Here is a 23,498-nt window from a genome sequence, read left to right as displayed (position 1 = left end):
TAATAACTCAATAACAAAAGAATGTGAGAAAGAAATGTGGGAATTTACAAGCAAAGACTTTTAATCTGCACTTACAAATGCTGTGTTATTAGAGTCCAGTAGCTGTAGGATTAGAATTTATATATATATTTCTATTCTTTCTATTTTCAAAGTTTCATTAGTGATTCGTCACAGAACAATTAGTGTGTTTTGCTGTTTATAAATTAATCTTGCACTGAATAATGGGAATGAATTCCACACCTTTCCTGTGTTGGAGAAAGTGTGAAGCTGGCTAAAGCACGGATAACAAAATCTAGTCAGTTGCAATACAGAGAATTTCTAAAGTCCTATGTGGAGCTGAAGATAAATGCCTTCATCTTCATTGTAGTATTAGCAGTGTATCACATGACAGATCCATTCCAGGTGGGTGAATCCTCATTGTCTTCAGTCTGTTACAGAGTCAAGGTTTTACACATTTTTGAAGAGTTTTCAGTTTATTTTATGAATAGAATCACTTAGATATGTACTGATCTGTCTGCCTCCATGAAGACAGAGCAACAGCCTTTCTGTGTCATAGTTTTGGCCAGTCTCGATCACTGAGATTCTGGAGCTGTTAGGAGTTCTCTGAGTCATGACCTGTGAGTTAGATCAGTGTCTTTCCTGACTGGAGTAAGCCAGTGGTGAAGTACCGGGTCCATTGCTGGTGGAGTGTGTCAACACATCCCTATGCAGGGAGGCTGGGTGCCTGCTGTCCTTAAATCAAGAATCATACAATAGCTGCTTTAAGAAATTATCGCTTGAAGCTGATGACTTGGATCAAACTTCCCATTTGTGAAGCATCATTGAAAGGGTATAGTAGGAAAACATCAATTTCTTTAGTCATCAGAATTCCTAGAATTTGATCGATTGGGTTTTAGGCCTGAGTTTGGGGTAGCAATGTCCATGATGATTTTATTAGATCTGTCAGCTGTCTTTGGTACTATTGATTGTAGTTTTATTGGGACATCTGTGCTTGTTAGGCGTGACTGAAGTTGGTATGGAGTACTTCCAACTGTCAATATTTGGGAAGCCCAAAAGAGTGGCTTGGGGCATTGCCCGTTTGCTCCAACAGCTCTTGTATGTGGGGCAGGCACAGTAGGGGTCAATTTCTTCTTCCTTCCTGCTCAACATGTATAAGAAGTAGCTAGGACAGGTAGTGAGGAAATGTGGAGCTGCACTACATTCAGAATACTGATGATACTCAGTTCTGTGTTCCCCTCACATCAACTGCACTTAGTGCAGTGGAACAAATAATCTAGAGTCTTTTGTCGTCGGCAATCCCTTCAGGTCGACGATGATCTCTTTAACAGGTTTTATTTTTCATGGGTCCTTTGGTGACTGAGGAGTCCGATCCTTGAGTCACAGGCTCATTGGCAGACATTGCAGGTGGTGTTAGAAGACAAGGTTGGGCCACGATTGCTGCATGACAGTTGTCTTTCCTTTGTTTTTCTGGCATTTTTCTGCAACCAGGGCAAGGCGATTTTCCTCAAAAGTGGACGTTCACTGTCTAACAAGTCTTCGACAGTTATCCCTATCCTGGGCTGCTGTCTCCAAGTGTGTGGTGTTGATGCCACATCTCTTGATGTTTATCTTGGGGGTGTCTTTAAAGCGCTTCTTTTGATCTCCCCATTTCCTTTCTCCTTTGGTGAGTTGGGCATACAGCAGTTATTTTGGTAAGTGTACATCAGGCATGTACACACCGTGCCCGCTCCACCTCAGCTGGTGCTGGATAATCAGAGCCTCAACACTGAAGATGTTGGCCTCTCTGAGGACACTGACATTGGTGTGACAATCCTTCCACTTTATGTTGAGGATCTTCTGAAGAAAGTGCTGGTGCTGGCGTTCCAGGTTTTTCAGGTGTTTTCTGTAGGTCACCCAAGTCTCACAGCCATCAAGGAGAGTTGGGATTACCACCGCTTTATAAACTAAAAGTCTAGTATGTGTTCTGATGCTGTGATTGTTGAACCCCTGGTAAGACAGTCTGCCAAAGGCAAGGCTGGCATAGCGAATTCTGTGCTGAATCTTGACGTCTATGTCTGCCCTCTGTGGGAGATGGCTGCCACATTTTCCAGTTCGTTTTTGTTGATGTAGATCTTCCTTGCTGGGTCTGATGATTGACCAGGGACTGGCTGGTGGAGAACTTTTGTTTTGCTGATGTTCAGAGTTAGCCCTAGGCTTTTGTAAGCTTCAGAGAAGCAATAAAGTGCTGTTTGTAGATCCTCCTTTGAGTGTGCAACTACAGCACAATCATCTGCATACTGGAGTTTGTTTATTGTTGCCAATATTACTTTAGTTCTGGCATGGAGACGAGAAAGGTTGAAGAAGTTGCCGTCAATCCGATATCGGATGCCAATGCCCTGTGGTAGACAGTCTTCGGTTAATGTTTTCATAGCTGCTAAGAAAATGGAGAAAAGAATGGGTGCCGGTACACAACCTTGTTTTATGCCAGTTCGGATGACAAAAGGCTCAGAGGTAGAGCCACTGCACAGGATGGAGGCAGTCATCTGGTTGTGGAGGAGTCTTACAATGGTGATAAATTTGCTTGGGCAGCCAAACTTTGACATGATTTTCCACGGAACCTCATGGTTGACAGAGTCGATCAATAAATTTGTTAGTCTCTAAGGTGCCACAAGTACTCCTGTTCTTCTTTTTTCGATCAATAAAGGCCATATACATCTCCTGGTGGTGTTCTTGACATTTTTCTTGGATCTGCCTGGCTGCAAAAATCATCTTGGTTGTGCCTCATGATGGTCTGAAGCTGCACTGGGACTTTGGAAGTACTTCCTCTGCAAGAGGGAGCAGGTGATTCAGTAAGATTCTAGTAAGAATCTTCCCAGCGATGGGGAGGAGGGCAATGCCTCGATAGTTGCCACAGTTGGCGTGTCTCCCTTTTTGAAAATGGTGACGAAGTTAGCATTACGTAAGTCAGCAGGGGTTTCTTCGGTGCACCAGATTTGAGAAGCAGCAAGTGACACTTATTAGTCAATGTTTCTCCCCCTACTTTCAGTACTTCAGCTGATATGCCATCAGGACTTGGTGCTTTATTGTTCTTCATTTGTTTAATTGCTTTGCAGACCTCCTCAGGTGTTAATGGATTGGCAAGAGTTTCCCAGATTGGGTGCTGAGGGATGGAGTCGATGGTGTCATCAGTCACTGTCCATTCTCTATTTAGAAGCTTTTGGTAGTGTTCCTTCCAGCGCTCTTTGGATTCGTTATCTTTAAGAAGGGTACTACCATCTTCAGATCTCCAAGGAGTGAGGCCACATGACCTTGGTCCATACAGGGTCTTTGTCTCTCTCAAAAAAAGCTCCACATTGTCTTCAGATGCTACCGGTGTGGTGCTCTGCTCTGTTCAATGTTGATAACAGTTGGCTGCGTGTGTGTGTTCCCTCTGTGTGCTGCCCCGGCTCTGTGCAGATCGCTGACACAGCAGACTCCGAGAGAACCCCCAATGACCACAGACTCTGATAAGGTACAGAGGCACCCGGCCAGGTTTATTGCCCAACGAAGCACAGTAATAGTTCCCCGCAGACTCTACAGGACATACTACGAATATGTGCCCCCTGACAATGGACCAGCTCAGTCAGTGGCGGGACTCTAAACTGCCCCATAGGCCAGACAAACACGTCCACATTGTGAACCTGCACAGTTGGGAACCGCGCCCCTGTTTTTTATCCTGGGGGTAGTTACCTGCTCTTGTAAAACCTGAATTTGTTCCCCTAGTGTCTATTGCTTTTGTGTGCTTTTGTGTGCATGCCAAATGGATGGTGGGAGTGCCCTTTTTTGCTGTAGTTAACTCTTTTTGGGCAACTCCATGTGTTAATGCATCAATTCTAGGTGTAAACCCGCTTAATTTCGTTTTTTTACTTTGAAATTCTTTTTTATTCACTCCCCTGCGATCGAGTTGCAGCTCCTGTCTCCTAATGTGCTCTGTGAACTGTTCCATTTTTTCCTTCATCTGATTTACCAATTCTGTGAAAGTATTGCTTGCTACTCTTTCCTTCTGTGCACCGTGGATTTTCTTTGCTTTGTCCTCCCACCATTTGTTTTTGATTTCTCGGCTCCTCCTTCGAACTTCAGCTTTGAGCTGAGAAAGAACTTTGCTTCTGACTGGATAGTGGTTGGTTTTGCCAGTTGCAGAAAGCTTTTCTCTTCTGGTCCAAAAAGGCTGTAATCTCAATGCTGTTATTGTTGTCAAACCAGTCCCAATGGCAGCAGGTAGCAAGGCCAATGGTTTCCTCGCAAATCTCATGGATGGTCTGTTTTAGGGCTTCCTAGTCTTCTTCGACACTTGTGTTGTCATTTCCAGGTGTGCATATGGCCAGTTTTTCACTGAGGAGTGTTTGAAAGTTCTCTTGGTGCACTGAGGATTGAAGTCATTGGATGTTTTATTGCCATCTGTGTGATTTGGATTGCTTTCTATGTTTTGCTGCAATCCTGATGGACATGACTGACCTCACCAGGTGCGTGGTCAGTCCAGCAATCATCTGCTCCTCTCATGACACGGGTGATTTAGACATCTCTTAGATCCTGTGTTCTTACAAAGACCTAGGAGGTGCCACTGTTTTGAGTGGGGGTATTGCCAAGTTGTTTTGTACTTGTTGCTTTGAAGATTGTGTTTGTGATCATAAGGTCGTGCTCTGCACATTTGCTGAGTAGAAGGATGCCATTGGAATTGGTCTTGCCCACTCCTTCCTTCCCAATGATGCTACTCCATCTCGGCCAACTCTTGTGTTAAAGACCCTTAAGAGGATTGTCTTATTTGGTTTTGGAATGGATGACAAAATTTTATCAAGGTCAGTGTAGAAAGATTCTTTCTGTTCTTCTTCAGCGTCAAGAGTTGGTGCATATGCACAGATGATAGTAGCAAATGACTTATTGACCAATTGGAAACAGAGGGTCATAAGGTGCTCATTGATGCCAATGGGGAGCTCAGTCAGGCGGTTGACTAGAAGGTTTTTGATTGCAAAGCCAACACTGGGTATTTGCCTGTCACTTGCTGGTTTTCCTTTTCCTCTACCCTCAACTGGCCTTCATCTGCATGTCTTGTTTCGCTGTGAGCAGTGATGTCAATGTTGTACCTCGAGAGTTCTTGGGCAACAATTGCTGTTCTGCATTTGGGTCTTTCACTTTTTGATTCGTCTAGTAGGGTACGAACATTCCAAGTTGCAAGAAACATTTTTGTTTTTTGACCACATTGGGAGTGATCCCTCTGGACACGGTTATCCAGTCAGGTATGGTGGGATAGACCGGAATGTATCACTCACACATGATCAAACTAAAGGTAATGTTTCAACACATATAATCTAGTTCTTGCATAATTAGGTTGCCATATTTCAAGTTCTCAAATAGAGGACACTGATGGAAAAGAGGGAGGGGGATCTGGAAGGGCGAGGTGGGGTACAGTTTCTATTGTACAGTTTCTTTCTACCACCCTTACTTCTGCACTGCTGCTAACGGCAGCGCTGCCTTCAGAGCTGGGTGACCAGCCAACAGCCACTGCTCTTCTGCTCCCCAGCTCTGATGGCAGCGCCGCCACCAGAAGCAACACAGAAGTAAGTGAGGCAATATCATACTTCCCGGACACTTGTTCATATGTCAAAGTCCTCCTGAATGGAGATCGGAGGACCAAAAGAGATGTCATGTCTGGGAAAATCCAGATGTATGGACCTGGTGGGTGCTCCAGCCTTGGAGCACCCACGGGGAAAAAAATAGTGGGTGCTCAGCACCCACCAGCAGCCCTGTGGTTCAGCTCCTCCCTCCCAGCGCCTCCCGCCCGCCACAATGTTCAGTGACATTCAGGAGGTGCTGCGGGGGAGGGGAGGAGTGGGGGCAGGAAGAGGAGAGGAGGTTTGGAGGAAGGGGTGGAGTGGGGGCTGGGCCCGGGGCAGAGAGGGGGTTGACTGTCACCTGGGGACCGGGGAAGTTGGCACCTCTGAACCTGGTAAACCTATGCATAATAGAATTCCAGTGTTTGTTTCCTGGATCAAGCTAAGCAATTTCTCACATAGCTAGGAGAAGTGTTGTGTTGCTAAATGTGCTGACTGAATTTGCAAGAAAATTGGAATGTAATGAGAATTAGGGGCAAAGACATAAAATTTAATCTGCAAAAATTCCAGGAATAATATAGAGCCTCTCCAGGGCTTAATTCAGAAGACCTGTCAGTAATGAGACAGATGTCCATGAGCCTCCTTATGCTGCTCACCAGTGGACTAGAGGACGTGTACATTCTGGTCTAACTCTTCCAGCCCCTGATTAAGACCCAAGTAGAGGAGGGAGTTCCTTTTTTAAAAACAGCAGAGTATGTGGCTGGCAAGAGGAAAGGCTGCAAACTGAAAACTGCACATTCTGCCTAATCTTCTATTTTAGGTCCCCTCCTGTATGTGGGAGTTATAGGTCTGATTCATCGCAGAAGTTGAAAATTCCAGGATAGGGGGTGGCGAATAAGCCCCCAGGGGCCTTTATGCAATAGAAAATAATCTCAGCAGCTACCAGACAGCACAACCTCCCTAAACCTCACTACAGTCACAAGATGCTCCCTATTCCAATGGAATACTTCCCTCCCCCTCTAGTACTGCTTGTTTAGATATTACACAATCACTTTCTCACAGGAGGATTTTTTTCTTTTGGATCAAGCCTCAAAGAAGGCCCATGAGTATTTTCCTATGGAGTTGGTGTCATGGTTACCATCATTCTTCTCAGGGTGCGCTGCTGTCCCTTCTCGGAGTCTTGCCATGTGCACCCCCACAGGCACCAGGCCTCGGGCCTTTATCTCTCCTGGGCTGGAATTCTGTGGTTCACCCACACTTAGACCAGGACCTGGGTTTCACCCTATTGGGAACCAACCAGGAATACTTCAGTAGGGCCAACTGGAGTTTGGATCCTGCAGGAATTTCTCTTTGGGAACCTGCGACAGCACCTGATTCAAATGACTCAAAAACAACTTATTCAAAACGAGGCATTATTTAGTCTTTCACCCAAAGGTACAAATGGTACAGGGCCAACATATAAAAAAGAGTCGTACACACATTTCCTTACCTATGTTTTAACCTCACTATCCATAGCTCAAGACAGGACCAACTTATTCTGCGTCTGGGTTGGGAGAAACAGCCTGCACTTTTTACAGAGTGCTCCCTCTATCGCTGAGTAAATCTTAGCAGCCTGTCAGCTTTCACAGACATGCTGGAAAGCCTCTCCCAGCTAACCCACACCTGTTCCCTTTTCTAGGGTCTTTGAGGTTTAAGAATCTCCTTTGACCCCCATAGCCTTGGGAAGAGTAACTCATACCCTGGAGGGCCTGGATGGAGCCTGCTAGTTCTCCCCCCAGTTGATGGCCCAGCCGTTCTTATCTTAACTCCTTTGAAGCTGTCTTATCTGTGTCATCTGTCCTGCTTGGTTCTTAACCAGCCCCTTTACAGCCTCCTTTGATTTAATCCTATGCTTCATGTCAGGTAGCAATACAAAATGGAACAAGGACACCGAGTTACATATAAAGAGCAACAGAGGGTCCTGTGGCACCTTTAAGACTAACAGAAGTATTGGGAGCTACCCCTCTGATACTTGACGAGTTACATATAGTATCTACGAGAATAATGCAGATATCTCCCAGTTCACCAACGATGATGCCACATAAAACTTGTATTGTTCTATCAGTTCAAAGAACTGATAATGTTTTTGTTTCTATAGTCTCTCCTGTGGCAGCACTAAAATTGCATCTGATATAAAAGGATAAGTTTTTTCCCCCCACCAATGTGTTAAACATTCTGCTGATTTTTTTTTTTTTTTTTTTTTAAATCACAAATTATTTGACTTGTGACTTCAGCCTTTGTGAAAGCTGCAGGGTGGGCAGCCCTAGGGACTGAAGGCACATGTAGCCATGTGTGAACATATCACAGCATTTTCAGGGTATTGTTAGTTAATACCTTGAGCATCTCAATGCATGTGTAGCGGGAAAGCTTGTAAATGATTTCCCATTAACTTCAGTGAGAGCAGATTTTGTCTCTGATGTGGTTTTTTATCACAGTGAGAAAAGGCCTTTAAAAGGCTTGTCTCTGGAAACCCTGGGTGGCTAAGATGACAGAGGAATTATTATGCTGGCTCCCACCCTCTTCTGCAAGCGTATAAAATTTTGCATTGGAACATTTTTGAAGATACTGTAGCCCAAATGCTGTGGGAGGCTGAGCCCCATTATAGCTGATCTTTAGATAGGCCTCTGTTACTAAACAACTTTCCCTCTAAATTGTCTTTGTACTGAGTGGGCTACAAACACCATTGAACACTACATTTGTGTCCTGGGGCAAGCTTACACTTTTTTTTTGTTTGTTTTTTGAAGTCTTCTTACTGTACTAATTTGGTGTGCATGTGAGAGGGATGTGCACAGGGGTGTGTGTGAGGGGGGGTGTACACGGGGAGGTGGGCATGAGAGGGGTGTGCGCAGGGTGTAGGAGTGTGCACATGTGTGTACAGGGAGCTTCCCTAAGGTGCCTCTCAGTATCATACATTAATTCTCATCACTGCCATTTGCGGGGTCCTAGAGGAAAGTGATTAGCTCTGTAGCAGGCAGCCCTAGAAGCCTGGCCAGGAGTCTGTGGGGGGGGGGGGAGGGGTGTCTGACTGCACCTCCCCTGGGTCTGGGATTTCAGAGCCCCAATCTGGACGCTCTCAGGATGGGGCCCAGGCTGCAGCTCCCGCCGGCAGCAGCAATTGCTGAGTGGAAACCAACTGTGTGTCGGTGCTATGGCCCTATCAAGTCGCAGCTCCGGAGTCTCCACTGTCCTGGGGTGGTACCGCAGAGCCCATCCAGGCTTTCACCTCAACTCCTGCACAAGGGGTATTCAAGTGCCTCGTCTCCTCACAGCCAGATTGAGTGTGTCCCTGAGACTGGAAACACTTCCATTCCTCCCACAGCAAGGAGACGGGCCACGGCGGGCGGGGGCAGTTCAGGGTCTTAAAGGGTCACACCATGTCCCTGCTGGGGCTGCACAGAGGAGACGTGAGTGGAACCGTTTTTGACTTGCGCAGTGTATACAAGATTGCTGCATGGCTGTGCGTGCACACAGTTGATTGAGTACTGGTTACTAAGGCCCTCATCCTGAAATGAATTCCATGCAGTTAGATCCCTTTTACGTCCATTGAAACCAGTGGGGATCTGCTTGGGCACAGGAATCCATGCCCAGGGCCGGGGGTGCTGGAACAGTTTTTATATTGGGGTGCTGAGAGCCATTGATCCAAACTGTAAACCCTGTATATGATGGAAACCGCTTCAAGCCAGGGGGTGCAGCAGCACCCCTAGTGCCAGCACCTATGCCCATGGATGGAGCTCTTTGCAGGATTGGGGCCTAAGACTCTGGAGAAAAATGTGTATTTTATTAGTTCCTAAATTCCGTGCATGCAAATAACTTGATAAGATAAAGCCACTGGTCGGTAATCAAACACCGAAAAATTGAAGTAATTGCATGCAAGTATATTCATATGACAGTCATGTGGCCTTTAATACTTGGTTGTACAACTGAGTGCTTTCTTTGCTCACTGTGTGCATTACAATACTGTGAACTTAGGCATTTCTACAGGGATGCACTCTTAGCTTCCAAAATGCATGGGACTGTATGTAACAGGAGGAGTTTTAGTTCATTTGAGTACACAGTAAGTTGTTTTTTTATATATATATATCTTTTGACTGTGCATTACAGCTGCTTATTGTATAATTGTTGTTAGATGCATAGCATCATGAGTATACATAGCATCGTGCAGAAAGCAAACTGTGCCATTTAAGAAGCTCTTTCCTCCGAAGGGCTTATAGTTTAAGGCCCACACTGGGACAGTACAGAACAATACAAAAACAAGGACAGAGAAGTGGGTGTGTAAAATGTAAGATGAGAACTGTGTATTTAGGAAGAAATTTAGCTGGTGTGGTTTTTACTAGTATGTTGTAATTATGTTAAGTTACTGAACACAATAAATGCTGGTAAAAATAATTTTTTTTAGTCAGGCTTATTTAGAGACAGATTCTACTTCTAGCTGAGCCAGAGTAAATCTGAAGTAAGTTGAACTGAAGCCAATGGAGATATTTGGGGCTAAGGACATGTGTACACTACAAACTTTTGCTGATGCAAGTTATGTTGGCATAAAGCCACTGTATATTGCTTGTGCATGTGCATTCTTGGCTCCTCGCATTGGTGCTGCACATACTCACCAGGAGTGCTTGTTTTGATGCACAGTGCGGTGCATCATGGGTAGGTATCCCAGTGTCCAACTTGCCGCCATCTAGTGCACTGTCTGTTGGGAAGTTTTGACAATGCATTGTGGGGCAGAAACACAGGGGTGACTGGGACTCTGGGCTCAAGTTCCCATCATGCAACTTTCTCCACCTTATTATGCCATCTCTATCCCATAATTTTCACACCTATTTTTAAAATCCCATGAACCTCAAATTGGAGGGGGGGGCAGGCCCCGCTGGGGGACACAGCATGTATTCTGGGAGGGTGAGAAGCTTTAGGGGGAAAAAAAGCTTACTGCGCACATTTGATCCACAGCAACAAATAATGTTCATGTCCATTTTAGTTATACACACTGACCTGTGAGAGCCATAGTTGATGTGTATATGTGAAGCTGTGATTGTCCTTACTGTCCCCTGGTGTGGAGTGGTGGGGTAGGGATGCAGCCCTGATGCCATGTGGAATGGTGGGGCTGGTGTCGAGAGGTGCTATACTGGACTTCTGCATGGACTGCAAAAGGAGGTGAGCCTGTGATTGTTAAACCTGTAGGTCCACAAGAGCCTGCAGCTTGCTGCTGAAGAAACCCCATTATGTCCTGCTGCATCTCGCACTCCTCTTCCTGCTGGGACACCTGGGCTTTTCTCTTCTCCACTCTTTCCTCCTCCGTACAGTCTGTAGTGTTCATCCTCCAGGCCCTCTGCTCATGGTCTGATGCAGCACTAGCTTGCAGGATCTTGCTGAACATGTCATCCCAAGTCCTCTTCTTTCTCCTCTTTATCTAGATTAGGTGTTCCACAGGTATGGAGGGGGAACTCCTCAAGGCCACAATGGCAGCTACAGATAAAACACACAGAGGTACCACTGTCAGTATAGTACAACGGAAAGTGAAAGTTAAGATTCAGAACTCCCGTCCTTTGCTCCCCTAAAGTGTTAAATAAGATGTACTTATTGACACTTCTGCTTCTGAGTCATTGTGCATGGCACCACTCACAGCACCAGCCACGGGGAGCATGGCCCTCTGCGGTGAGGAAATTGAAGAGGGGATTTCTAGGTTATATGAAACTATGAGCATAGGGCAATGGTGGCATTGAACATTGGCACCATTTTCTGCAAGTGGTAGTGCTTTTAGCTGGTATCTCACTTCTGAGGGTAACAAAGGCACAGAGAACGCAGCTGCTACTAGCGTCCAAAGCTTTCTGGGTCTATATGTTGGTAGCCTGTGTACTGAAAAAAGCAACAGAGAGTCCTGTGGCACCTTTAAGACTAACAGTTGTATTGGAGCATAAGAGTCTTAAAGGTGCCACAGGACTCTCTGTTGCTTTTTACAGATCCAGACTAACACGGCTACCCCTCTGATACTTGTGTACTGAAATGGTCCCTGCTGAAGTTATCACTGACAGGTGTGGGAAAGTGTCCTGGTGTGGATGAAGAAATAAGGTGGCCATCCCTAGAAATCTTTGGGACTGGATTACAGATTATTTCCATGAAAGCTTCATTGTGATCTCTCAGAAGGATTCAGGGAACATCCCTGCGAACGTAAACAAACTGCTCTGCATGCCACCTCCCCTCCCCTGCTAAATCTAGAGGGGAATAAAAAGCAGATAACTCTGTTTCTTTTTATTGTACCACTACCTCTTCTAGTATGAGTAAGTTAATGAAAAGTCAATAGTTGTGTCCAGTTAAGTTGGGGGCACCATCACTGTAATGGGAAATAAATTTACACACTTACCTGAGGTTCTTTCCCCTGCACTGGGCTCACGTGTGCTCGACTGCTGGGACTGACTGGACTGTGGTGGAGCCTCAAACAGCTCTGGCTCACGGCATAGTTGGATCCCCCTGTCATTTGTCCCCCATCCTCCTCCTCGTCCTCACAGTTCACGGCAGGAGCCTGACTTGGGCTTCTGAGGTATCCATGGTGGTCTTTGGGGTGGTGGTGATGGTGTCTCTGCCAAGTATTGCATGTGGCTCTTTGTAAAAATGGCAGGTCTGTAGCTTGGCATCAGATCCCTGTTGGCTTCTCTGGCCTTTTCCTTGGTTTTCACACGGCACTGTTGCTGATCCCTGTTGTACCCCTTCTTTTGCCTCCCCCATGCCATCTGCTCATAGATGTCCATGTTTCTGTGGCTGGTCCATAGTTGTGCTTGCACAGCCGCTTCTCTCCACTGCCCCAGGAGATCCACTATCTCTGTCTGCTCCAAGCCGAAACATGTCTGGAGCATGTAGCCAGCCTGGTCAGCTGGGCAGTTGCACACAGCAACTAGGTGTGTTTGCTAAGCTGGACAATCAGGAAAAGACATTTCAAAAATTCGTGAGGTTGTAAAGCAGGGGTGGGCTTCTGGTCTCTGTGAACACTTGGCAGCGGAGTTCACAGTTATGACCAGAGCGGTCAGTATCTGGCATTGTGGGATGGCTGCTGGAGGACTGTTAGGATTGACATAGGTAATGTAATGTAATTGGCATAGGTTCTGTAATTTTCACTCCATGCATCTGAAGAATTGAGGTTTTTTTACCCACGAAAGCTTATGCCCAAATAAATCTTTAAGGTGCCACTAGACTCCTTGTTGTTTTTATAGGTAATGTAGTGTCTACATTTGTGCTGCATTGCCCTCTGTGCATCAACCCTGGCTCAGTGCCTCTCGGGCAGGTGGTGTTAATATGTCGGCATAATGGAGAGCTGTCAAGACTACTTCCCCACTCTGAACTTTAGGGTACAGATGTGGGGGCCTGCATGAAAACTTCTAAGCTTAACTACCAGCTTAGATCTGGTCCGCTGCCACCACTCCCAATGTGCTAATTCCCTTCCCTGGGTAGCCTTGAGAGACTCTTCACCAATTCCCTGGTGAATACAGATCCAAACCCCTTGGATCTTAAAACAAGGAGAAATCAATCAGGTTCTTAAAAAGAAGGCTTTTAATTAAAGAAAAAGGTAAAAATCATCTCTGTAAAATCAGGGAAATAACTTTACAGGGTAATCAAACTTAAAGAGCCCAGAGGACCCCCCTCTAGCCTTAGGTTCAAAGTTACAGCAAACACAGGTAAACATCCTAGTAAAAGGTACATTTACAAGTTGAGAAAACAAAGATAAAACTAACACGCCTGGCCTGGCTGTTTACTTACAAGTTTGAAATATGAGAGACTTGTTCAGAAAGATTTGGAGAGCCTGGATTGATGTCTGGTCCCTCTTAGTCCCAAGAGCGAACAACCACCAAAACAAAGAGCACAAACAAAAGCCTTCCCCCCACCAAGATTTGAAAGTATCTTGTCCCCTTATTGGTCCTTTGGGTCAGGTATCAGCCAGGTTACCTGAGCTTCTTAACCCTTTACAGGTAAAAGGATTTTGGAGTCTCTGGCCAGGAGGGATTTTATAGTATTGTACACAGGAGGGCTGTTACCCTTCCCTTTATAGTTATGACAAGAGCTGACATCGATGGGTGGCAAATTTAAGAGTAGATGCATGCATAACTAGGTCAATGCAAGGCAGTTTACATTGACCTAAGTTTGTAGTGTAAACCAGGCTTTACAGTGTATATCTGAGAGCAGAAGTTGGCCTTTGTTTATGATCAGGAGATGCAATAAGAAGTTAAACAATTTGTGTCTACACAGGATTTTGGTGAAAGATTCCTATTAAAAAAAAGTTCAATTCTGTTAATATAGAATTTAAAAGACCTGATCCTGAAACCTTTGCTAACGTAAGTTATTCTTATTCAAGGTGTCCCATTTGTACTCACCTGGTTGGGTAAAAGGCTCAGCAGTTAGGTTTCAATCTATGAGGTGCAGTGTCTTCACTAATTAATGCTTGATCTCTTCTGCTAAACTGTCACTCAACAGAACAAAGGTTTTTGAGGGGGGAGGTTGCTAGTTTTTTCGGGGAGGAGATATTTTGAGGGGAACAGGAACGTTTCACACCAATCCAGTGTAGATACAGGTTTGAATTCCCCACTTATATCTATCCCCTTTGCATTAATCAGGAGGTGCAAAAGAGCCAGAAAGTGGCCACAGATCTGGCCTGCAGAGAATTCCCTTTTGTTAGTGCAGGTGTGCCATATCTGGGCCCTGCACCTCTCTTCCCCCTCCCTCCATCCACCATGGGTGCAGGTTCAATTAAGGACTCTGCATCTGCATTTGTGATATAAATTAGAGGTGCTAGGAAGCAGCTCACTGAACTCCCAGACCAGGTTACAAGACACACACCTTCCCTTCTCTTGCATCAAGCAAAGCTGAGACACTGGAGGAAATCTATCCCCTAAACTAGTTAATCCCAGTATTTCAACAGTGTAACACTTCAGTTTCATTCGGGGTTGAGGGCAGTGAGGCACCGCAGGATCAAGCCGTTCTACTGAATTGCAGAATGCAAAGGTTTTGACTAAAAATGACTTGGGAGGAAAAGGGAATTGTCCCTCTTCCACAGAACAGAACTAGGTGAACTTTGGAAAATTCATTGCTTCCCTGAGAATTGGACACTGTATCAGTTTGGGGGGGGGGGGGGGAGTGTTTCCCTTTTCCCAAGCTTGCGACGTGTTTAACTCTTCAGACTCAGATTTCCTAAAAGATGTTCCTGTGTGGTCATTCAGTCAATCAATTCTATTTTGTAGTGAGCTTTTGCTTTCATAAACTAATATGTACATAGCAGCAAATATCCTGGGCGTATAAAATCATTATCAGGAACATTCACGTGAAACTAGTTTCAATTCAAAAATTTGATGTAATACGTGTGCTTCAGGGACTTGCTCGGTATTGTTGTTTTTTGTAGGAACTGCAAGATGTTCCTTGAGGAGCCTGTTTTTATGAGTAGATGGGCCTGTCTTGCTTAAAACTAGTGGCTGCTTCTGCAGAAGTTAACTAACTATGCTAATACATTCAGCACTACCCAGTATATACTGTCAGTTGCTATGTGACACATAGCAACCCAGTTTCTGCACACAGTTCTACCAGCAATGATGGTGAAAAGTTTTTTTTTCTCCCATTCATCTTTTACAACCCTACATACAGAACCAATTGTAATATATTAATGTGCAGGATGATTTGTGGTGCCATGAAAATATATGGCATCTAACAAGCTGGGACTCCATTATAGCCCAAGTCTTTTCACTAAGGATTTCTCCTCATTAGGAGCTAATGGGGCATGGATCAGCATTCATGTTGCACTCCCCATCAGTACCTGGCCCAGGCTGAGGAAGCTAATATACAACCAGCGGACCAAATTTGGTGATGAATCCTGGTCACATGCCACCTGAGGCATGTTGCACATACGCTAAGAAGGTTAAACAAGTAAACAGTCACATTAAGCAAGCAGTTAGCTTTGTTGGTTTATAGTTATTACATACTAATACTAGATTGTACCTTATCTTGGTCTATTTTCGATTAATATGTTGTCATGATTCCTAGCCCAGAGAAGAAACTAATCATTTACAAAAATATTATACAGTATTGTGATGTGTTGCTCAGGTCACGTAGAACTGTGAACTGCTGCGATCACAGGCGCCGACTTTCCAAAGTGCCACGGGGTACTCGATCTCTGGCTCTGCCCCAGGTCTCATAGACTCATAGACTTTAAGGTCAGAAGGGACCATTATGATCATCTGGTCTGACCCCCTGCATGCTGCAGGCCATAAAACCGTCCCTACCCCTTCCCTGGACTCTGCTGTTGAAGTCCCCAATCCTGTTTTTAGTGACTGCAATCGGCAGAGACCCTCCTGCTAGAGATCCCTGCCCCATGCTGCGGAGGAAGGCGAAAAACCTCCAGAGGCTCAGCCAATCCGCCCTGGAGGAAAATTCCTTCCCGACCCCAAATATGGCGATCAGTAAGACCCCGAGCATATAGGCAAGAGTCTCCAGCCCGACCCCGTTAGCCATTATACTATTTACCCACCATTGCTTGGCTTTCCTTGACTACTATGTTTTACCATTAAACCATTCCCTCCATAAACTTATCTAACTTTATCTTAAAACCAGACAGGTCCGTCGCCCCCACCGTTTCCCTCGGTAGGCCGTTCCAATATTTCACCCCTCTGACGGTCAGAAACCTTCGTCTAATTTCAAGTCTGAACTTCCCCACGGCCAGTTTGTATCCATTCGTTCTGGTATCCACGTTAGTACTAAGCTGGAATAATTCTTCTCCCTCCCTTGTATTAATCCCTCTAATATATTTAAAGATAGCAATCATATCCCCTCTCAGCCTTCGCTTTGTCAGACTAAACAACCCAAGCTCCTCTAGTCTCCTTTCGTACGACAGCTTTTCCATTCCTCTGATCATCCTAGTGGCCCTTCTCTGCACCCGTTCCAGTTTGAGTTCATCTTTTTTAAACATGGGAGACCAGAACTGCACACAGTACTCCAAATGAGGTCTCACCAGCGCCTTGTACAACGGAAGCAGGACCTCCTTATCCCTACTAGATATACCTCGCCTAATGCATCCCAAGACAGCATTGGCTTTTTTCACCGCCACGTCACATTGTCGACTCATAGTCATCCTGCGGTCTACAAGAACCCCTAGGTCCTTCTCCTCTTCCGTTACTTCTAACCAATGCGTCCCCATCTTGTAACTAAAATTGTTATTAGTCATCCCCAAATGCATCACCTTACACTTTTCACTATTAAATTTCATCTTATTTCTGATACTCCAATTCACAAGCTCATTCAAGTCTCCCTGCAGGATATCCCTGTCCTCCTCCGAATTTACAACGCCTCCCACCTTCGTATCATCTGCAAATTTTATCAGCCCACTCCTGCAATCGGTTCCGAGGTCAGTTATAAATAGATTAAATAAAATGGGTCCCAAAACCGAACCTTGAGGCACTCCACTAGTAACCTCCCTCCAACCCGACAGTTCACCCTTTAATACAACCCGCTGCATTCTCCCCAGTAACCAATTCCTTATCCACTTCTGGATTTTCATATCGATCCCCATGTTTTTCAGTTTAACCAATAATTCCTCATGGGGTACAGTATCAAACGCTTTACTGAAATCCAGGTATATTAGGTCCCATCCCCACTCCACTCCACCTCTTCCCCAAGGCCCCCCACACACCCCTCCTCTTCCTGTCCCCGCTCAACCCCCGCCCCGCTTCTTCCCATCCAGTTCCTCCCCCGACCACACCGTGTCCTCGCTCCTCCCCCCTCTCTTCCAGCCTCCTGCACACTGCGAAACAGTTGGTTGTGGCGGGTGGGAGGTGCAGGGAGGAAGGGGGAGGCGCTGATCCACTGGGCCTGCTGACAGGCAGGAGGCACTTGGGGGGGGTGGAGGGTAGCTGATATGGGGGCTGCCAGTGGCTGCTCACCACCCATCATTTTTTCTCCGTGGGTGCTCCAGCCCCAGACCACCCACGGAGTTGGCACCTGTGGCTGTGTTACCACGCTGCCACAACAAGAGTGAGCTTTGCTGCTTAAGCTATGAGTCAGTCATAGAGGTCATGGATTCCGTGATTTTTATGAGACCTCTGTGACTTAATGAAAATTCCAGTAATTCATCCCCACAGTGACGGGGCTCAGGCTTCAATAAATCCATGGTTTATTGTTTATTGTCTGCATCCTGTCTGTGACTTTTAATAAAAATACCTGTGCCAAAATCATAGCCTTAGCTATGAGTCATCGCCCTACCACACCAGGTTGTCTCCCTTGCTAGCAAACTCCTCAGGACTCTGCCAGTCTAAACCTTGCCTTGCAGGTCAGTGAACCCCAGTTCCCAAATTCCCCAAAGAGGTTTTTCTGCTGTGTCCAGTCTCTCTCAATGGACCCTCACAGAAGTTATTAAGTTTGCTGTCTCCAGAGAGACAGAACACACGCCAGCCTGTTAGTTTGATTGAGGTTTTATCTTTCAGCACTGAGGTGTTTTCTGTAATAAAACAAAACTAAGTTTCAAGAGGCAGGAAGGCTTCCTGAGGGTACAGTCTCCATCAATATTAAACGGCTATCTTCCCTCACTTGCTTGCCTAATGGCTTTGTTGTACTTTTCTTGTTAATGTGCTTTTCATTGCCTTTGTCTCACCTTGCTTAATTTATAGTGAAGATGCAGTCAAGCCTGCAAAAGAACATTCCTTTGTCTAGGACAAGATGGAGTTAGGCACTGCCTGCCAAACACATTTTAGGAACGTATTTCCAGCACACATCCATAATTCTTTATACATCACTTGTACATATGTGATGAAGTGGGAATGTTCTTAATGCTTTCTCTGAATACTGTGTGTGCCTCAGTTTCCCCTATGTATCACTCAGATATCTAGGTGGTAGGATAAGGGTATGTGATCATTGCAGAGACCCCTAGAGGGCATGGGTGACTGCCAACTGGCTGCCTGGACACAGAGAATGGCCAACTCTCTGTATACTGGCAACTGATGGCCGGAGCCTGTCCTCTGCAAGGAGCCAGCCGAAGGGGTTGGAGAACAAAGAGACCAGGTGACCTGCTTGCCTAGGAAAGAGACAAAGCATGGCAGTGGGGCTGCTGAGTGTGACTGAGGCTGGGCTGTTGGAAGGATACTCCTGGAGGGATTCTGCGCCTATGCGGGGGCGCAGAATTCATATGGCCTGCATTTTTCTGTGCCCCCTGTGCAGAAAAACGCAAAAAAAAAAATCTGCTGGGGGACATGCGCCTCTTCCCCAGAAGCCCAGCCAGCTTGTCTGTTCTGGTGTGCCTGGAGCAGCCTTAGAGACAGGGGTGCGGCCTGGGCGTGCATACCTGCGTGATCACCGTCGGGGGCGGGGGCAGGGCTGGATGTACGTGCGTGCCAACAAGCGAGAGAGAGAGAGAGAGAGAGAGAGAGAGAGACTCTGTCCCTCTTTGCGACTGCAGCTCCGTGGTGTGTAAGGATAGGGCTTTTTATTATGCACAAGGTAGGCTAGAGGCACAGATGAAGCAGCCTGCCTGAGTTAATTGATCTCATTCTCTGAGGCAGAAATGTAGCACCCTTACTGTGTAGTAACGTTGTTAAAGTTACTGTTGATGGTTAATTGATCTCATTCTCTGAGGCAGAAATGTAGCAGCATGCCTGTTGTTCCTATTGTTAGTTAACTGTTCCCATTCTCAGTCAATTCCCCCAGGAGCATTAAAACCGATGAAAGTTTTAAGGCTCCAACATTGCCAGAGTGATGTAAAGGAGTCTGATTATAAAAAACAGTAAGGGAATCCTCAGCTAGGAAGATCTCTGATTTCTCACTTTTTTTTCCTGTGCCAAAGTGGCACAATGGGGTTAGATTACAGCTCAGGATTTATTTTACTGACCCGTTTAAAAAAAAAAAAAGACTTTGAGGGCAAATAAAACATTTACCAAGCAGTCAATAAAATGTCAGGACAATCAGAACCAAGCACTTCCCAGAATATTCAGCCAGGTCCAGGACAATGATTAGCAAAACTGTATGACTTTCATGTGTGAAAGTCTGAGCAATTTAAAATGACATTCAACTCCCCCGCCTACGCCTCCGTTTGGTGTTCTGTAATGTAAATTTAAATGAAAATCCAGGATTGTAAGTGGAATGCAGAGTATTAGTTACCAGGTGTTTTTCACTTAACTTTCATGTGTTTAGGAAATGCTGAATAGTTATTGTGACTTTTTTCTGTCTTGTAGTTTAAATAAATTACCAAAACGATTGAAATGGGTGTGATTATATTGCATTAGTTTGACAAAAAAAATATGCAGAATTTTGCATTTTTTGACGCAGAATCCCCCCAGGAGTAGAAGGAGTTAGTCTGCTGGTTTGGGACTCGGGGAGAGACCTCTGGGCTCTGGATCCCCCCTCTCCAAGATGGACTTTGCTGTAACTTCCTGCTTTCTATCCTAACAAGATCTGTTCTACACCATGTTCCCATTGACTGATAAACCCTTCTGTTTTCCAATGCTGGCTGAGAGTCACTGCTGACTGCGGAGGTGGGGTGCATGGCCCTTTTTGGAACGGTGTAAGCAGTGGTGCAAGTAGAAATCATTTCTTGATGGTACTGCAGTCATGGGAGGGACACAAGGGGGGGGCATGTGACCTTCCCCTGTGACTCCTCCATGCCCCAGCCTGGGGCCCCCACGCTCTCCCCGTCCCCTCCAACACCACCAACATGCTTAACTACTCACTTTCCACCCAAATATGTAGTATTCAGTCTGTTTATGCAGAATATGGGAGTTGAGTGAGGAGCCATTTCAGCATATGTCTGACTTATTTAAAGACAATTTTTAAGTAGGACTGTATCCTAAACTGCTTTATGGTATTGTACCCAAACATTGCATTTCAATGGGGGATTCAACTTCCTTTATAGGAACAGCCTCCTGAAACTCTTACCAGTCCACAAAAGTGGTCCATAGTCATGCAAATAGTCTTATTGTCTTCAGTGGGATTGATCAAATGATTAAGGGTTTACAGAATTAGGTTCCAAGTTCGTAAATTGTTCTGGACAAAACTAACAATGCCTGAGATGTCAGATCAGAAGGAGCTTCATTCAAATAAAGGTGGGCAGATGTGTGATAAGTCTTAGCTCCATTGCATACAACAGTGAGCTGTGGCCAGGCGTATGTAAAACCTGATGAGTTATGGTACGGTGTGCCCTCGGCCAGTTGGCATCTGCGGGGCTCCTGGGTCACAAGTATGTGACTTAAACAGCAAATGTCATATGGCCCAATTGTTCTCATGTGGATTATTCTTATAGGGACTATAAACTCTGTAAACTTGCACTTCTGCAGTGTCCTTTGCACTGTTCCATCAGTGGGCTCCCTGCTTCTACTAGCTGCTCTGGCAGAATTGGCAGTGGATTTGAACCATAGATCAAGAGAGAGCACGGGGGGAAGAAATTTGCCAAAGCAAGAGCCATCCTCAGGGAGGCTCGGTAACTCTGTGCTGCCTTCTGGCCTATGCTCCCTTTCAGAGCAACACTGCCATGGGCTGTCCCTGACCCACCTCAGTGGGTGGGTTGCATAATTCAGATTGGGAGGCTTTCCAGACATAAGAATGACACTCACAACACTAACACCCACTTTTCCTCAATAAACCTCTACAGAAAAAAAAAAGGAGTTAAACATCAAAAGCAAACACCTTGCCCTAAGCAGAACTTTACCCCGAAAAGGAAGATATGCCAGAGACTCCATGAAATCCACTCATAGAATTATAGAACGTTAGGGTTGGAAGAGACGTCAGGAGGTCACCTAGTCCAACCCCCTGCTCAAAGCAGGACCAACCCCAACTAACTCAGTGCCTACAGCACCTGAGATTCCCAGGCGGTCACCCATCCAAGTACTAGCCAGGCCCAGGACGGTTTACCTTCTGAGATTGGACAGGACTGGGGGTGTTTGGTCCGGTATGGCTGTAGGCCACTATGACATTGCAACTGCTATTGACTTTATGTGCAAGGTGCTCAGATACTGTGGTAATAAAACCCTAAAACAGATGCATAGATAGAATGAGTTTCTGTGAAGTTTTTCTTCTTTTCCATCCATGGAGATAGAGAGGATGATTTGGCCCATGCTAGTGACAGATGTGAGTCACATCACTTAATGCACTGCTGGAAGTGCTGAGATACAATGGCAATGAACGTGTTAAGAACCTATATAGAACAGAATTTGGAAAAATCACATTGCTGCTATTAACTTCTCTTGTTACATGCATAGAGTTTATTTCCAGTAGTTGGCAGCATAAGATAGCAAGAAGGAAGAGATAAAATAAATTTGTCTTGATCTTACTTTTACATGCATCTAGTTCTACTGGATTGTTCAACATATTGGCTTGTTATATTTTAGAAAAAGCGTTCACAATGCAAATGCAAGGTGGTGTTATGGCTGTCTTTTGAAACAAAGATATCTGTGCTGTACATAACTGAAATAGATTTTATTACATTGGGATTTATGCAGAGATTCCCCAACTTGACTGGGATTAGGCATTGGTTATAGAACTAAGAAACTGGGGTCTTGAGTCTAACATTAAAAATGTATAGCAAATTCCTTACCAACTTGTGGAGTGAAGGTAGGCTGTGTTATGTGTGCATGTCTGGCTCATATTGCTACATAGTGAATGTGGGTGGCTCCCATCAGGTGCGCCTTAAGGGTGAAATTACCCCTATGCAGAGGGCCAGCACAAGACTTCTGCCCCACTTAAGCCCCACATGAGGCATAGGCTTTACGCTGGCAATCTGCACAGGGTAAATTTCATTAAAATTAGGCTGGGCTTCACAAGAGCCATTATTGGCTTGGCAGCTATTGGTAGAGCCATTACCACTCACCCCTTTAATTTAATAATCTGCTGAACCAGACATCCCATTTAATAAAAAATAACCCTGTGTGATGGATTATCACCCCGAGGATGCTGTCTGGAAGCCATGAGAAACTGCTGTGCCCACTCAGTTGGACTGGCCCTGTTCACACTGCTTTCCTTGGTTGGAGATGCAGCCAGTCTCACCCAGGCCCTGTTATCACCCAACATGACAGTTGGTGGCACCACACACTCAAACGGGGCTACCTGAGTGCCAACAACAGACGCCAGCCAGTTTCCCACCTCTCCAGGCATGCACCCTCCTCTGGAGTATAAATCCAAAATTATATTGTCTTGCACTGCACAGGGATCTGTAAGCTCATTAGTATGTCCGCCTCTCCCTCAGTGTGGAGAGGAATATGCATACTTGGGGTAACTAAGCTGAGATTTTCCCCCAGACACTTTACTTAAAGGTACACTGGTTTAGGTTAAAATATAAACAAGTTTATTAACTTCAAAAGATAGATTTTAAGTGATTATAAGTGATAGCAAACAGATCAAAGCAGATTACCTAGTAAATGAACAAAACCGCAGTCTAAGCCTAAAACACTAGAAAGATAGGATATGAATTAGCAAATTCTCACCCTGTCTGATGATACAAGCAGGCTTGCAGCTTCTTAAGGCACAAGTTGTATTTTATTTGCAGCTTGGGATCCCCTCCCCCATTACAAGTTTTTTCTTTCGGTGCTTCTCTCAGGTGTTGAGTTGTGAGGGAGTGAAGAACAACCGATGATGTCACGCCCGGCCTTATATAGCTTTAGCACAGGACAGGAACACTTTGTTCCCAACTCAGTTCCCAGACCAGCTTGTGGAAAAACACTGGTATCCAAAATGGAGTCCAGAGTCATGTGGGCTGGTCACATGCCCTTGCAGTCTCATAGCAGCCATTACTTACAGGCTGTCTGGAGCATTCTCAGGAAGGCTCACCAAGGGGAGATAGGCTTCTCCTAAGGCCTATTGTTTACCCTAATGGCCCTAAATGGACCTTCACAACCAGCTGTTTAGACTGGCAGCATCTTGCCTAGTCGGTGTCATCCAGGTGTGACTACATGT

The 23,498-nt window shown here is 45.4% G+C and overlaps 1 protein-coding gene and 1 pseudogene across 1 annotated transcript in view; one reads left to right on the top strand and one right to left on the bottom strand.

Annotated features, from left to right (window-relative positions):
* Window positions 1-23,498, top strand: part of ATP7B (ATPase copper transporting beta) — an 86,097-nt gene that overhangs the window by 289 nt on the left and 62,310 nt on the right. The gene's annotated exons all lie outside the window — the stretch shown is intronic.
* LOC112059695 (5S ribosomal RNA) lies at window positions 21,394-21,512 on the bottom strand (annotated as a pseudogene).

Source organism: Chrysemys picta, chromosome 1, assembly GCF_011386835.1.
Source record: "Chrysemys picta bellii isolate R12L10 chromosome 1, ASM1138683v2, whole genome shotgun sequence".
NCBI lineage: Eukaryota > Metazoa > Chordata > Testudines > Emydidae > Chrysemys > Chrysemys picta.
Note: the sequence above shows the minus strand (reverse complement) of the source record. Positions and strands in the feature narration are given on the sequence as shown.